Raw genomic sequence first — 14836 nt, 5'->3', positions numbered from 1 at the left:
TTATATTACATTTGATGTGTAATAACATTCATATTATAGGGAATCTCAGAAGAAGAAAAGAGAGAGAAGGGGGTAGAAATTTCATTTGAAGAACTAATAACTGAAAACATCCCTAATCTGGGGAAGAAAACAGATATGCAGATCCAGAGGCACAGAGAATCCCCACTTGACTTGTCAAATCAACCAAAGCAGATCTACACCAAGAAATATTGTAATTAAAATGGCAAAATGTAGTGATAAAGAAAAAAAAATCTTAAAAGCAGTAAGACAAAAGGAGACAGTTATACACAAGGGAAACCCCATAAGATTATCAGGGAAATTTTTCAGAAGAAACTTGGCAAGCCAGTTTCATGATGTATTCATGATATATCCAGTGGCATGATATATTCAAAATCCTGAAAGGAAGAGTCTGCGACTAAGAATACTCTATCCAGCAAGGCTGTCTTTCAGAATAAGAGAGATAATGAGTTGCTCAGACAAACAAACACTAACGGAGTTCATGACCACTAAATCAGCTCTGCAAGAAGTGTTAAAGGGGATAATTTGAGTGGAAAGGAAATACCAAAAGTGATAGTATGAAAGTAGAAAACATAAAAGCAGTAAGAATGAATATTGCTGTAAAAAGATCAGTCAATCACAAAATAAAAGAATGTAAAATACAACATTATATACCTAAAACATGGGAGGAGAGAGTAAAAAATGGGTTCAAACTTAAACAACCATCAACTTCATATAGACTGCTACAGCCGAGAATGTTATATACAAACCAAATGGTAACCATAAATCAAAAACTACTAATGCAGAGAATAGAGAAGGAAATCCAAATATATCACTGAGAAAACCCAGTGAAACATGAAAGAGAGAAAGAAAAGACAGGATCAGAGAAAAACTTCAGAAATAACCACAAAACATGTAATAAAATGTCAATAAAAACATTATCTATCAATAAGTACTTTGAATGTAAATGGACTAAATATTCCAGTCAAAAGACATAGGGCACAAAATGGTTACAAAAACAAGATTCATTTATATGCTGCCTGTAGGAAACTCACTTTAGACCTTAAGACACCTTCAGATTGAAAGTGAGGGGAGAAAGAAATATTTATCATGAAAATGAATGCCAGAAGAGCCAGAGTAACAATACTTATGTCAGACAAAATAGACTTTAAAACAAAGACTGTATCAAGATGCAAAGAAGGACATTACATGATAATAAAGGGAACAATCCAACAAGAAGATATAACAATTGTAAATATTTATTCTCCCCAAACGAAAGTGCCCAAATATATAAAACAGCTCATAACAAACATGAAGGAAGTAATTGATAGTACTGCCATAATAGTAGGGAACTTTAATACCCCACTTACATAAATGGACAGATCATCCAATCAGAAAATCAACAAGGAAGCAATGGCTTTGAATTACACATTAGAACAGATGGATTTAACAGGTATATTCAAAACATTCCATCCTAAAACAGCAGAATACACATTCTTTTCAGGTGCACACGAAACATTCTCTAGAATAGATCACATATTAGGGTACAAAATCAGTCTCAACAAATTCAAAAGGATCGAAGTCATACCAAGCACCTTTTCTGACCACAACACTGTGAAATTAGAAATCAACCACAAGAAAAGAATCTGGAAGGAGCACAAATACATGGAGGTTAAATAGCATGCTACTAAACAATTAATGGGTCAACCAGGAAATAAAAGAAGAAACCCAGGAGTACATGGAAACAAATGAAAATGAAAACCCAACAATTCTAAGAGGGAAGTTTATAGCAATACAAGTCTACCTCAAGGAGCAAGAAAGCTCTCAAATAAACAACCTAACCTCATACCTAAAGGAGATAGAAAAAGTACAACAAACAAAATCCAAAACTAGCAGACGGAAGGAAATAATAAAGATTAGAGCAGAAATAAATGATACAGAAGCTAAAAAAAACCCAACCAACCAACCAAACAAACAAACAAAAAACAAAAACAGTTGAACTGATCAATGAAACCAGGAGCTGGTTCTTTGAAAAGATGAACAAAATTCATAAACCTTAAGGAAGACTCATCAAACAAAACAGAGAAAACACTCAAATAAATAAAATTACAAATGAAAGAGGAGAAAAAACAACTAACAACATAGAAGTACAAACAATTTTAAGAGAATATTATGAAAAACTATATGCCAACAAATTGGACAACCTAGAAGAAATGGATAAACTCCTAGAAACATAACCTAGCAAAACTGAAACAGGAAGAAATAGAAAATTTGAATAAACAGATTACCAGCAAGGAGATTGACTCAATAATCAAGAATCTCCCAGCAAACAAAAGTCTAGGACCAGACGGTTTCACAGGTGAATTCTACCAAACATTTAAAGAAGAGTTAATATCTATTCTTCTCAAACTATTCCAAAAAATAGAAGAGGAAGGAAAACTTCCAAATTCATTCTGTGAGGCCAGCATTACCCTGATACCAAAACCAGATAAAGACACCACAAAAAAAAGAGAGAACTACAGTCCAGTATATTTGATGATCTTAGATGTAAAAATACTCAACAAAATACTAGCAAACAGAATCCAACAATACATTAAAAAAATCATCCACCATGATCAAGTGGGATATTATTCCCAAGGTGAAAAGGGTAGTTCAGTATTTGCAAATCAACGTGATACACTGTATCAATAGATCAAAGGACAGGAACCATATGATCATTTCAATAGATGCAGAAAAAGCATTTGATAAAGTACAACATCCATTCATCAATAAAGTAGGTTTTTAGAGGAAACATACCTCAACATACCAATATATGAGAAGCACACAACAAACATCACAGTCCATATGGAAAAACAGAGCTTTCCCTACAGGTTGAGGAACAAGATAGGGATATCCACTCTTAACACTTTTATTCAACATAATACTGGAAGTCCAAGCCACAGCAATCAGACAACAAAAAGAAATAAAAGGCATCCAAATTAGTAAGGAAGAAGAAAAATTTTACTATTTGCAGATGACATGATACTATATATAGAACACCCTAAAGACTCCAGAATGGAAAGGATATGGGTAAAAAGGAACTTTTGTGCACTGTTGGTGAGAATGCAAACTGGTACAGCCACTGTGGAAAACACTCTGGAAATTCCTGAAAAAATTAAAAATAGAACTACCTTATGATCCAATAATCACACTCCTGGGTATTAGCCCCCCAAAAATACAAAAACACTGACTTAAATGGATATATGCAACCCTATGTTTATAGCAGCATTATTTACAATAGCCAAATTGTGGACACAGCCCAAGTGTTTCCATTGATAGGTGAATGAACAAAGAAGATGTGGCAGATATATATACACACATACATACACACCATGGAATATTATTCAGCCATTAAAAAGAATGAATCTTGTCATTTGCAATGATGTAGATGGAGTTAGAGAGTATAATGCTAAGTGAAGTAAATCAGAGAAAGACAAATACCATATTTTTATCACTGATATATGGAATTTCAGAAAGAAAACAAGTGAGCAAAGAAAAAAGAAGAGGGAGAGAGATAAGCCAAGAAACAGACTCTAAACTATAGAGAACACACTAATGGTACCAGAAGGGAGGTGGGAGGGGGGATGGGTGAAATAGGTGATGGATGTAAGGAGTGCACTTGTTGTGATGAGTACCGGGTGATGTATGGAAGTGTTGAAATACTAAATTGTACACCTGAAACTAATATCACACTGTATGCTAACTAACTGGAAGTAAGATAAAACAAAAGAAAGAAGGAATCAAAGAAAAAAGAAGAAAGAAGGAAAGAAAGAAAGGGAGGGAGGGAGAAGGAAGGAAGGAAGAAAAGAAGGAAAGAAGGAAGGAAGGAAGGAAGAAAGGAAGGAAGGAAGGAAGGAAGGAAGAAAAGAAGAAAAGAAGGAAGGAAGGAAGGAAGAAAGGATGTAAGGAGAAAAGGAAGGAAGGAAGAGAAGAAGGAAGGAAGGAAGGAGAAAAGAAAGGAAAGGGAAAAAAAGAAACTCCTGAAGAACTTCAACATCTTGGAAATAATATAATTAATATAATTATCGTTAAACAAATAGAATGTTTTGTGCCAAATGCATTCTGAGATGGCTATATTTTTGTCCATGATAAAGTCATAGAATGAAATGAAGATAAATATGATGGAAGCTACATCAATGTCTGTACCTTTATGTATCTATCTATAAAACCACTAAGATGTCATATGTCATAATTCATCACCAGGAAAACCGAATGTCAACTTTTGAGCCTAATTTAAAAATAGGCATTTCTGTGATACATTTTTATTAATGCGAATTTAGTGCACTTAAAAATGATTCAACTTATTATAAAAATATTGTTGCACAAGTCTTAGATTAAAATTAGGGTTGATGCGATGAAATTAAATCATTTTAAACAAGACTGAGAAAAAGCTTAGTTATTTAATTCAGCCAGAAAAAGAGCAAATATCCTTTAAAAAATTATCAGAGAAGCTCTTGTTAAGAGAAGCTTAACAAGAAGTTAAGATGTTTCCTTCTATGTAAGGCATATTATTCGAGTTAGCCCACAGACTTCTGTATGCCGTGGGTACTGTATCTTGAGTATTTTAGAGTACCACCTAACCCCTGAGCTCTCTTTTCATTTTAGGATTTAGGAAGCAGAGAGCACAGTTAGGGAGAGGTGTGTCCCTGTACATACCTGAAGAGCGAGGTGCAGGGAGGAGTGTTGCCCAGGAATAGAACCTAGCACTAGGAGCTGGTAAGAGTAAAAACAGGTCACCTGGATCCCACGCTGGCTCCATATGGTATATTGTTGTGCTTCAGCATCAGCATGGGCTCCTGTGTGGGGGATGGAAGTAGCTACAGTGATTCCTGTCCAACTCTGTCAGTGGATGAGATCATGTGTATAAGCCAGCTCTTCACCTAAAAGGAATTCCTCCCACAATACAGTCAGAAAATGAACAGAGCTGAGGAAAATCCACACAGTGCCTGGGAAAACCAGGGTGTGGTTGGGTATCTATTCCCTGGAAACATAATGATATAAAAAAATAACCTGCAGATGTAGGAAACGACCTACTGCAGAAGAGGGGAAGGAAATGATTTTCTCATTTTTGAAAAGTAAAGCGCATCCAGCAATCATTTAATCCCAGCCTCATAAAATAATTTCAGTAAGCTATTTGATTCCCTTAACACTATAGAAGAAAGCATAGCCCCATGTAATTAGACCCAAAAACTATATGGAGAGAACAAATAACCTAAGATGAAAAGAAAGTATAGTCTCGTATGTGAAAATCAGGTGTGAGACCAACACAGAAAGCTCAGGTTAATGGTTACATGGAAGCAGGATAAAAATCCTCACTGGAGCTGGTGTATGTATATGGAGATTTGATGCAAAAAAATGATAACACTGGAATGGATTAAAAATTTGAAAATTTTCTAGGAAAGCAGAGAAGAGTTAAAACAACTTAAAATGATGAGAGAAAAAAAATGACATACAGATACTGAGTCCAGAGAACAGGGATCCAATTTAAGAACTGATTTACGGAGATAAAAACCTGAATAATTGCAATGAAAACAACTAAGGAAGAATGAAATTGAATGTAACCTATGGAATAGGGGAAAAAAACCTGTGTAATGTTCGAAAATCTTCCAAATTGTCATTCTGATTTTCTATTTTTACTTGTCGCATTTTTCAATGTGTTTTAATGTTTTATTTAAATTTGATGGTATAACATTAGAGAAAGCCGGGAAAATTTTTCCTACAAGTCTAATTTTTAAAAATGTTATAAAATTTTATTTTTATGGAACAAGAAATAGATGCTTTGGTAGTAATCTGTGCTGGTCTCTGCTAACTGGTTCTCCACCCATTCACAATGGAACCATTGACTTTGGCAGGGCTGTGGGTTTGACTCCGGCTAATGAAATGTTCATGAGCCCAGCTTTCCTGTCTGAGGAATCATACAGCAAGTGTCTGCAAGAGGCACATCGCCTTTGCGTTCAGCCCCTTAGATTCATGGCTGTTTCTTGCCACAATATAACTTAGCCTGACTAATATGCATTCTTCACGAAGAAGACATGAAAAAAAAAAAAAAAAAACAGAAGTCTCCCAGAGGGAAATCTCTAATCCCGTCTCCCAGCAGTAAGCTTCATAAATATTTTGGTGTATTTCTTTGCTTGTCTTCATTTGCATATATACATATATATTTAGCCATGAATTAACTCTGGTAACTGTCTTTTTGTTTGTTAAGGCATCTTTTCCAAGCCTATGATTTTAACATCTGTCTAGCATACCATCACATAGGTGTAAATTACTTGGGTTAAACAAAGAGTTTCTGTCGGCTGTTTTTAATTTTTTCAGCGTTTTGCCAGGAAATCAAACCTATTGCCTTATGAAGTTCCCGGAGGGTGGCCTGTGTATTCTGTTCCAGAAAGACAGTGTTGCCCCTTGTTGCCTCGGCCCCACCATTGCCTTCTTGAGGCTGATAGCCACCTGAATTCTGGTGGTGACTTCTTTCCAGCTTTGGCTCTAATGGCTAACCCTGATGCCTTGTTGTCGAGGTCACCTTGTTCCTACAACTGATACCCAGCCCTGGCTACCTCCAAGCCAAGTCTTTATCCCACATTGGTGCAACAAATAGGAACTTTTGGCTCTTTTCCATCCCACACCAAATACAAGAATAGTTCATGATTACTGCTCAGAGTCTCTTCCTAACACTGCTCCTCCAAGTTATTACAGGGACATGCCAACTTATCTCTCCCAAGAGCCTCAAATGGGATGCCATCTGCATGCCTGTTCCAATTTGTATTCTCTTCAAGAAGAGCCAGAGAGGGGGTTTGCCTTCAGTATGGCCTTGCTTGCTTACTCTCTCTCCATCTACCTTTCTTCCTTTGTGTACCATAGTCTCGTGTGTGCTGTCCAGGACTGCCACTTTTCTTTCCCTTTTCCCTAAGGCTATTCTAGCAGATGTGATAAGAGGAGAGAGGAAGTGCTTTCCTAATAAAATAAGTCAGGAGAATAAAAATTTTATTCATTACACATTAAGCGATTATGACAATAAATAATTGAACTTTTTATAAATACTTTTAAGCTTCCGATGTTTTCCTTTAATTTTCTCTGCAGAGGGTTCCGGATGCCGGAGAAGTTTCTTCATATGTATCTCTGACTATTGTTATCCCAATCCCGATTAAGTTTAATACAGATTCCCAACTCTTTTCTTGGTCCATGCTAGGAAAGACATACCCACTCCTTCCCCTTATGCCCAAATTAAATATTTTACAGCTCATGCCTTTAGAGACAGAGTTTGAATGGATAAACCAGCCAAAAACATGGCAAGAAATTTGCTACGTGATCTTCATTGTTTTTGGTTTGTTTCTATTCTGATTTCCTTGATAAAAGCTAGAAACTGCCGCTTATTCCTTTCACATCCTTCCCTTTGACTTCCATTTTAGATCTGGTGAAAGTCTGAAGATAAAATCAAGGTGAAAAAAACCTGGAGTCTTCTTTCCTCCGAAAGGTGGTGAAGCCACACAAGGTAATAGACAATTTATTGGCTTGGAGCCTTACACAGGATATCTCATCTTTCCAAATTTTTCTTGCAATACTTCTTACTGAATTTCTAAGTACAGTTAAGTCACTGTATTTGCCCCTACTCACAGGAATCATGTGGCAAAATGATTTAAGTTCATGGCACAATTGAAGCTTAAAAATAGGGATAAGCAAAGAGTGTGCCACATACATTCAAAACAACTGCTATGATCAAATTATAAAGACACCTCCTTCCCCCACATGAGACTCAGAGGGACAAATAAGCCCATCCTTGCTCCAGGCTCATTGGACTCCTGTTCTCTTCTCTGTGGTCTTGAGCAAATTATGTACCTCAAGTTTCATTTCTCATACACTTTTTAAATATAAAGTTATCTCAATTTTCAACTTATTAGTTTCTGGATTTTTACCCAGTATATCTTTGCAGGAGCACTTTTTTCTAGGACTCTTTCTTTTTAAATACTGATAATAAAACCCTGGGATTTTGGTGGAGGTAGTCTGAATGATAATGACTAGTTTTATTTATTTTTTTAATGTGTCTTGGTGCTACTTCTAAAAATGCTTTAAAAACACTCAACTGAAGCCAAAGCCTTAAAAAAATCATATTCATCAGCGTTTTATTCTTGATGTAATGAGATTGATGGGAGACAGAACTATGCATGAACATATGACAAAATCTCATAATTAAGGGGGGGATTTGTTTCCAGACTCTGGGGTAGACCCATAGTAAACTAAGCTCACCACGTGAAACTCATTGGCTTTACAGAAGTTGAACAAATATCTGCTTTGACTCTTTCCTCCATAATCAAACTGTACATCAGGGCTTACCACTCAAATGTGCCTACACATCACTGGGGCAAACCCCAGATTTGTTGCTCAGGTCGGGTGTGAAATGGGTCCAAGTGCCTCTCACAGACCTTCTGGAAAAGAGAGCAATGGCTTTAGCACCAAGTACCTTTGGGAGAGGTCCACGGAGCACCCAAGTGCACATTGGAAAGCAGCCCCATAAAGGGAAAGAGCAGATGAAGGTGGATGCCCACAGTTCCCTTGGAAGCCAACTGTCCTGATGAGAATTTGATAATGGCTGTTTTGGAGTAAGGGGTAGGGCACATGTCAGATATAATTTTCAACAATGTAGCGTAATCATGATATAGTATGTGATTGGTAAAACACCTGCTTCCCTTGGTGCATGGCTTCAGAAAGGTTGGAAGCAGAAATTGGATATGGATTTAGTAAAACTGATCTTGCCCTTTGAGTCTTGTCCCTAACTACTTCTTTTTTTTAAAGATTTTATTTATTTATTTTAGAGAGAGACCAAGAGAGAGAGAGAGTGAGAGAGAGAGAGAGAGTGAGTGCAAGCACACGATGGGGAGAGGGGCAGAAGAAGCAGACTCCCCACTGAGCAGAGCGCCTGACCCTGGGATCATGACCTGAGCCGAAGGCAGACGCTTAACCGACTGAGCCCCCCAGCGCCCTCCCTACCTACTTTTTAGGATAAACCAAGATTATGTCCTTAGAGGATGTGTGGTTGCCAGATTGGGGTAATGAAGAACAGAAAAGGCCCAGTGTTTCCAGACATTTGCACTGACCCACCACAGAGTGGAAACTTTATCAACTCTTTATTTGAAAACTGGTTAAAATCTATCAGGCTGCTATTACCTGTGGGTAGAAACTTGATTTACTTGTCAAATTAAAAAAAAAAAATACACACACACACATATATACGAAAAAAGTTGAAAAAAATGACAAAAAAGGCAAAATTTGATTATAAGAAGCAGATCAGGAAAACCTATGTCAGACTACAGGTGGGTATATCCAGGTCTGTTTTCTCGGAGGGAGGTTCTCCAGATTTAGGGAATTGTATGCATTTGAGAAAAATGATAACAGAAAAACAATGGAATCATGGTATCAAGCTTTTCCTACGTCAACATTTTTGCTTATAGAAAACTGCTAGTAGTCGGGGTGCTGGGTGGCTCAGTCCGTTGGGTGTCTGCCTTCGGCTCAGGTCATGATTCCAGGGTCCTGGGATCGAGCCCCGCTTTGGGCTCCCTGCTCCATGGGAAGCCTGCTTCTCCCTCTCCCACTCCCCCTGCTTGTGTTCACTCTCTCGCTGTGTCTCTGTCAAATAAATAAATAAAATCTTAAAAAAAAAATAGAAAACTGCTAGTGGAATCAACTTAGTCCTTTCTATATTCCTTTCATAATCTGTTTAGAGAGAAGCCAGGAATATAACTTGCTGGCACCAATAATCTGCTTGGCAACAGTGCCCCCTTTTCCTAAATCTAACATCTCCATTTTAGAAATGTTAAAGCACATTCAGGTCAATCCTACTGTTTTGTTCCCTGAGATGCTAAGGTTTAATCATGTGACATTTAGGAACAGATCTGGGACCACCAGCTGGATCCTGCTTTGCTAATCCAGGGGTCCCTCTACTGCATGGGCCTGGAAAACTCTGAACATACTTGTTTGTTAGCCTGTAAGACTTCATGCCTTAACTGGAGATATTTTGGGGAAAACACAAAATCTTAAATTAGACATTATAAAAATCAACCTAACAAATCATAGATGGAGATGGAAAGATGGTACACTTTACATTAAATACCTACTGAATGATTTCCAAAAACTATCATGGATAAATTGTATAAATAACTCATTTTAAAATGTGATTAATCCTTAAACTTCAACATGATTAAAATTTCTATATCTTTAAAAGCAATAGCTAACATTAAGTACATTTATGATTTTTTTTTTTGTTAAATAAAAAGGAAGGAAGGAAGGAGAGAGATAGTTAATAGGACAAATGCAAGCAGAAGCCACATAAGGGCAGAGTTAATTGAGTCAGTGTGTTGTGTTGTTCTATTCAGCACCTGGTATATCCAAAAACATCTTTTTCAGTGTGAATCAATTCCATTAAGAAGAATGACTCCAACGTTAAAATTGCAGCAACCCATACCATCTTCCAATATGGTGTTTAATTCATAGAATTATGGCATCAGTTGTTTTAAATCTACTTCTGTACGGATCCTGATGACCTCTTTGGTCTGTCTGGGCAAGAAGAGAAAGCAAGTGTCCTGCTGTGTGCTTGTCTTAATTCTCGACATCTGCAGACCCAGCTGAGAGCACCTGCATTATTAGCTTTAAGACTTGGAGACACCTATAAACTAAAAGGCAGAGTGTCGTGAATTTCAAAGTGAAAGTACCCTTTGGAGAGCCATAGTGCTTGTTGGTTTGTAACATGCATATTAAAGTCCCCATAATGTTGGGCCAAATGCTGTGATGTGATTCAGGGGCCGCATTATGGATGTATCTTTACAGTTGTGAGAGCACTAAAGAATTTGTGTATTTTCTGTGAAATCTCTATATTCACCTCATTTTCTTATCCAGGACATACAAGAATGGCCAACAATGCACAGATTATGAACACATGAAAACACCTGGCAATATCTTTACAGCGATGACTCTAGGAGAAATGTCAGGCTCTGATATGGAAATATGACACCATTTTCTAAACAAATGCTAAAGAAGGAGAGAATAAAGTCTCTTCAAGCCACCACTTGGCTACAAAGGAAAGTTACTGAGACAGACTCAGAGGGAAAATGATTTTCTGTAATTTTAGATATGCACCTATGCAAAACTGTGTGGAAGAACAGATGGAAAAATAATTGAACATATAGGACAGTTAATTACCATATATATTACATCTGGATGCATTACAGATCAATGAGGACGAGACGAACACGATCATAAAAATAGTCAATGGACACAAAAGTAAATGCACCAAAATAATTGCCCGTCCATTGGAAAAAAAAATCTTATTAAGAAATTCTAAACTCACCAAAACAATTTTGTTAATTAATTATCAAAGATAAAATTAACACTATCTCAGCTTATTTAAAAAAACTCATCTACAATTCATGTGAGGAACGGCACACACAGGATATTATCTTTAGTGTAAGTTGTTATAGTGTTTGAAGAAGATATTTGGTAAATCAACTTAAAATACCCTGACTTGGTCATACATTTAATGGGGCAATTTCACTTAAAGGATAATTGCAAATATCACAAAGATTATAATGGCAACAAAATATTAAAAAGCCAAGTAATGGATAATTAAGGATTGCAACTTACTTAAATCTTCTATCACAGAATATTCTGTAATTCTTATCATGTAAATATTTAAGGCAATTCAGTTGATTTAAAGTGATGATATGCTCCACTGTGAACAAAATGGATTTGAATAATATATGTAATATATAAATCCGGTTTACTAAGTTTTTTTTGAGTTTTTCTTTTTTAAATTTTTTATTATTATGTTAATCAACATACATTACATCATTAGTTCTTCATGTAGTGTTCCATGATTCATTCTTTGTGCATAACACCCAGTGCTCCATGCAGAATGTGCCCTCTTAAATACCCATCACCAGGCTAACTCATCCCCTCACCCTCCTCCCCTCTAGAACCCTCAGTTTGTTTTTCAGAGTCCATCGTCTCTCATGGTTCGTCTCCCCGTCCAACTTACTCCCCTTCATTCTTCCCCTCCTGCTATCTTCTTCTTTTTCTTTTTTTTAACATATGTTGCATTATTTGTTTCAGAAGTACAGATCTGTGATTCAACAGTCTTGCAAAATTCACAGTGCTCCCCATAGCACATACCCTACCCAATGTCTATCACCCAGCCACCCCATCCCACCCACCCCCCAACTTTCCAGCAAACGTCAGTTTGTTTCCTGAGATTAAGAATTCCTCATATCAGTGAGGTCATATGATACATCTCTTTCTCTGATTGACTTATTTCACTCAGCATAACACCCTCCAGTTCCATCCACGTCATTGCAAAAGGCAAGATCTCATTCCTTTTGATGGCTGCATAATATTCCATTGTGTATATATACCACTTCTTCTTTATCCATTCATCTGTCGAGGGACATCTTGGCTCTTTCCACAGTTTGGCTATTGTGGACATTGCTGCCATAAACATCGGGGTGCACGTACCCCTTTGGATCCCTATATTTGTACCTTTGTGGTAAATATGCTGTAGTGCAATTGCTGGATCGTAAGGTAGCTCTATTTTCAACTGTTTGAGGAACCTCCATACTGTTTTCCAGAGTGGTTGCACCGGCTTGCATTCCCACCAACAGTATAGGAGGGTTCCCTTTCTCCGCATCCCAGCCAACATCTGTCATTTCCTGACTTGTTAATTTTAGCCATTCTGACGGGTGTGAGGTGGTTTCTCATTGAGGTTTTGATTTGGATTTCCCTGATGCCGAGCGATGTTGAGCACTTTTTCATGTGTCTGTTGGCCATTTGGATGTCTTCTTTGGAAAAATGTCTGTTCATGTCTTCTGCCCATTTCTTGATTGGATCATTTGTTCTTTGGGTGTTGAGTTTGATAAGTTCTTTATAGATTTTGGATACTAGCCCTTTATCTGAGGTGTCATTTGCAAATATTTTCTCCCATTCTGTCGGTTGTCTTTTGGTTTTGTGGACTGTTTCTTTTGCTGTGCAAAAGCTTTTTATCTTGATGAAATCCCAAGAGTTCATTTTTGCCCTTGCTTCCCTTGCCTTCGGCGAAGTTTCTAGGAAGAAGTTGCTGCGGCTGAGGTGGAAGAGGCTGCTACCTGTGTTCTCCTTTAGGATTTTGATGGACTCCTGTCTCACGTTTAGGTCTTTCAACCATTTGGAGTCTATTTTGTGTGTGGTGTAAAAAAATGGTCCAGTTTCATTCTTCTGAATGTCGCTGTCCAATTTCCCCAACACCATTTGTTGAAGAGACTGTCTTTATTCCATTGGACATTCTTTCCTACTTTGTCAAAGATGAGTTGACCATAGAGTTGAGGGTCCATTTCTGGGCTCTCTATTCTGTTCCATTGATCTATGTGTCTGTTTTTGTGCCAGTACCATACTGTCTTGATGATGACAGCTCTGTAATAGAGCTGGAAGTCCGGAATTGTGATGCCGCCAGCTTTGCTTTTCTTTTTCAACATTCCTCTGGCTATTCGGGGTCTCTTCCGGTTCCATACAAATTTTAGGATTATTTGTTCCATTTCTTTGAAAAAAGTGGATGGTATTTTGATGGGAATTGCATTGAATGTGTAGATTGCTCTAGGTAGCATTGACATCTTGACAATGTTGGTTCTTCCAATCCATGAGCATGGAACGTTTTTCCATTTCTTTCTGTCTTCTTCAATTCCTTCCATGAGTATTTTATAGTTTTCTGAGTACAGATCCCTTCGCTCTTTGGTTAAATTTATTCCTAGGTATCTTATGGTTTTGGGTGCAATTGTAAATGGGATCGACTCCTTGATTTGTGTCTCTTCTGTCTTGTTGTTGGAGTATAGGAATACCACTGTTTTCTGTGCATTGATTTTATATCCTGCTACTTGACTGAATTCCTGTATGAGTTCTAGCAGTTTTGGGGTGGAATCTTTTGGGTTTTCCACATACAGTATCATATTATCTGCAAAGAGTGAGAGTTTGACTTCCTCTTTGCCAATTTGGATGCCTTTGATTTCTTTTTGTTGTCTGATTGCTGTGGCTAGGACTTCTAATACTATGTTGAATAGCAGTGGTGAGAGTGGACATCCCTGCTGCGTTCCTGACCTTAGGGGAAAAGCTCTCAGCGTTTCCCCATTGAGAATGATATTTGCTGTAGGTTTTTCATAGATGGCTTTTATGATATTGAGATATGTACCCTCTATCCCTATACTCTGAAGAGTTTTGATCAAGAGAGGATACTGTACTTTTTCAAATGCTTTTTCTGCATCTATTGAAAGGATCATATGATTCTTGTTCTTTCTTTTGTTAATGTATTGTATCACATTGATTGATTTGCAGATGTTGAACCAGCCTTGCAGCCCAGGGATAAATCCCACTTGGTCATGGTAAATAATCCTTTTAATGGACAGTTCGATCCTATTGGATAGTATTTTGGTGAGAATTTTTGCATCAATATTCATCAAGGATATTGGTCTGTAATTCTCCTTTTTGATGGGGTCTTTGTCTGGTTTTGGGTTGAAGGTAATGGGGGCCTCATAAAATGAGTTTGGAAGTTTTCCTTCCATTCTATTTTTTGCCAGAATTTCAGGAGAATAGGTATTACTTCTTCTTTAAATGTCTGATAGAATTCCCCTGGGAAGCCATCTGGCCCTGGGCTTTTGTTTGTTGGGAGATTTTTGATGACTGCTTCAATTTTTTTAGTGGTTATAGGTCTGTTCAGGTTTTCTATTTCTTCCTGGTTCAATTTTGGTAGTTGATACATCTCTAGGAATGCACCCATTTCTTCCAGGTTATCTAACTT

The sequence above is a fragment of the Eumetopias jubatus genome, unplaced genomic scaffold, assembly GCF_037043125.1.
Source record: "Eumetopias jubatus isolate StellerSeaLion01/CBP00866 unplaced genomic scaffold, mEumJub1_p1.0 scaffold_14, whole genome shotgun sequence".
Lineage (NCBI taxonomy): Eukaryota > Metazoa > Chordata > Mammalia > Carnivora > Otariidae > Eumetopias > Eumetopias jubatus.
This window is presented reverse-complemented; position numbering follows the sequence as displayed.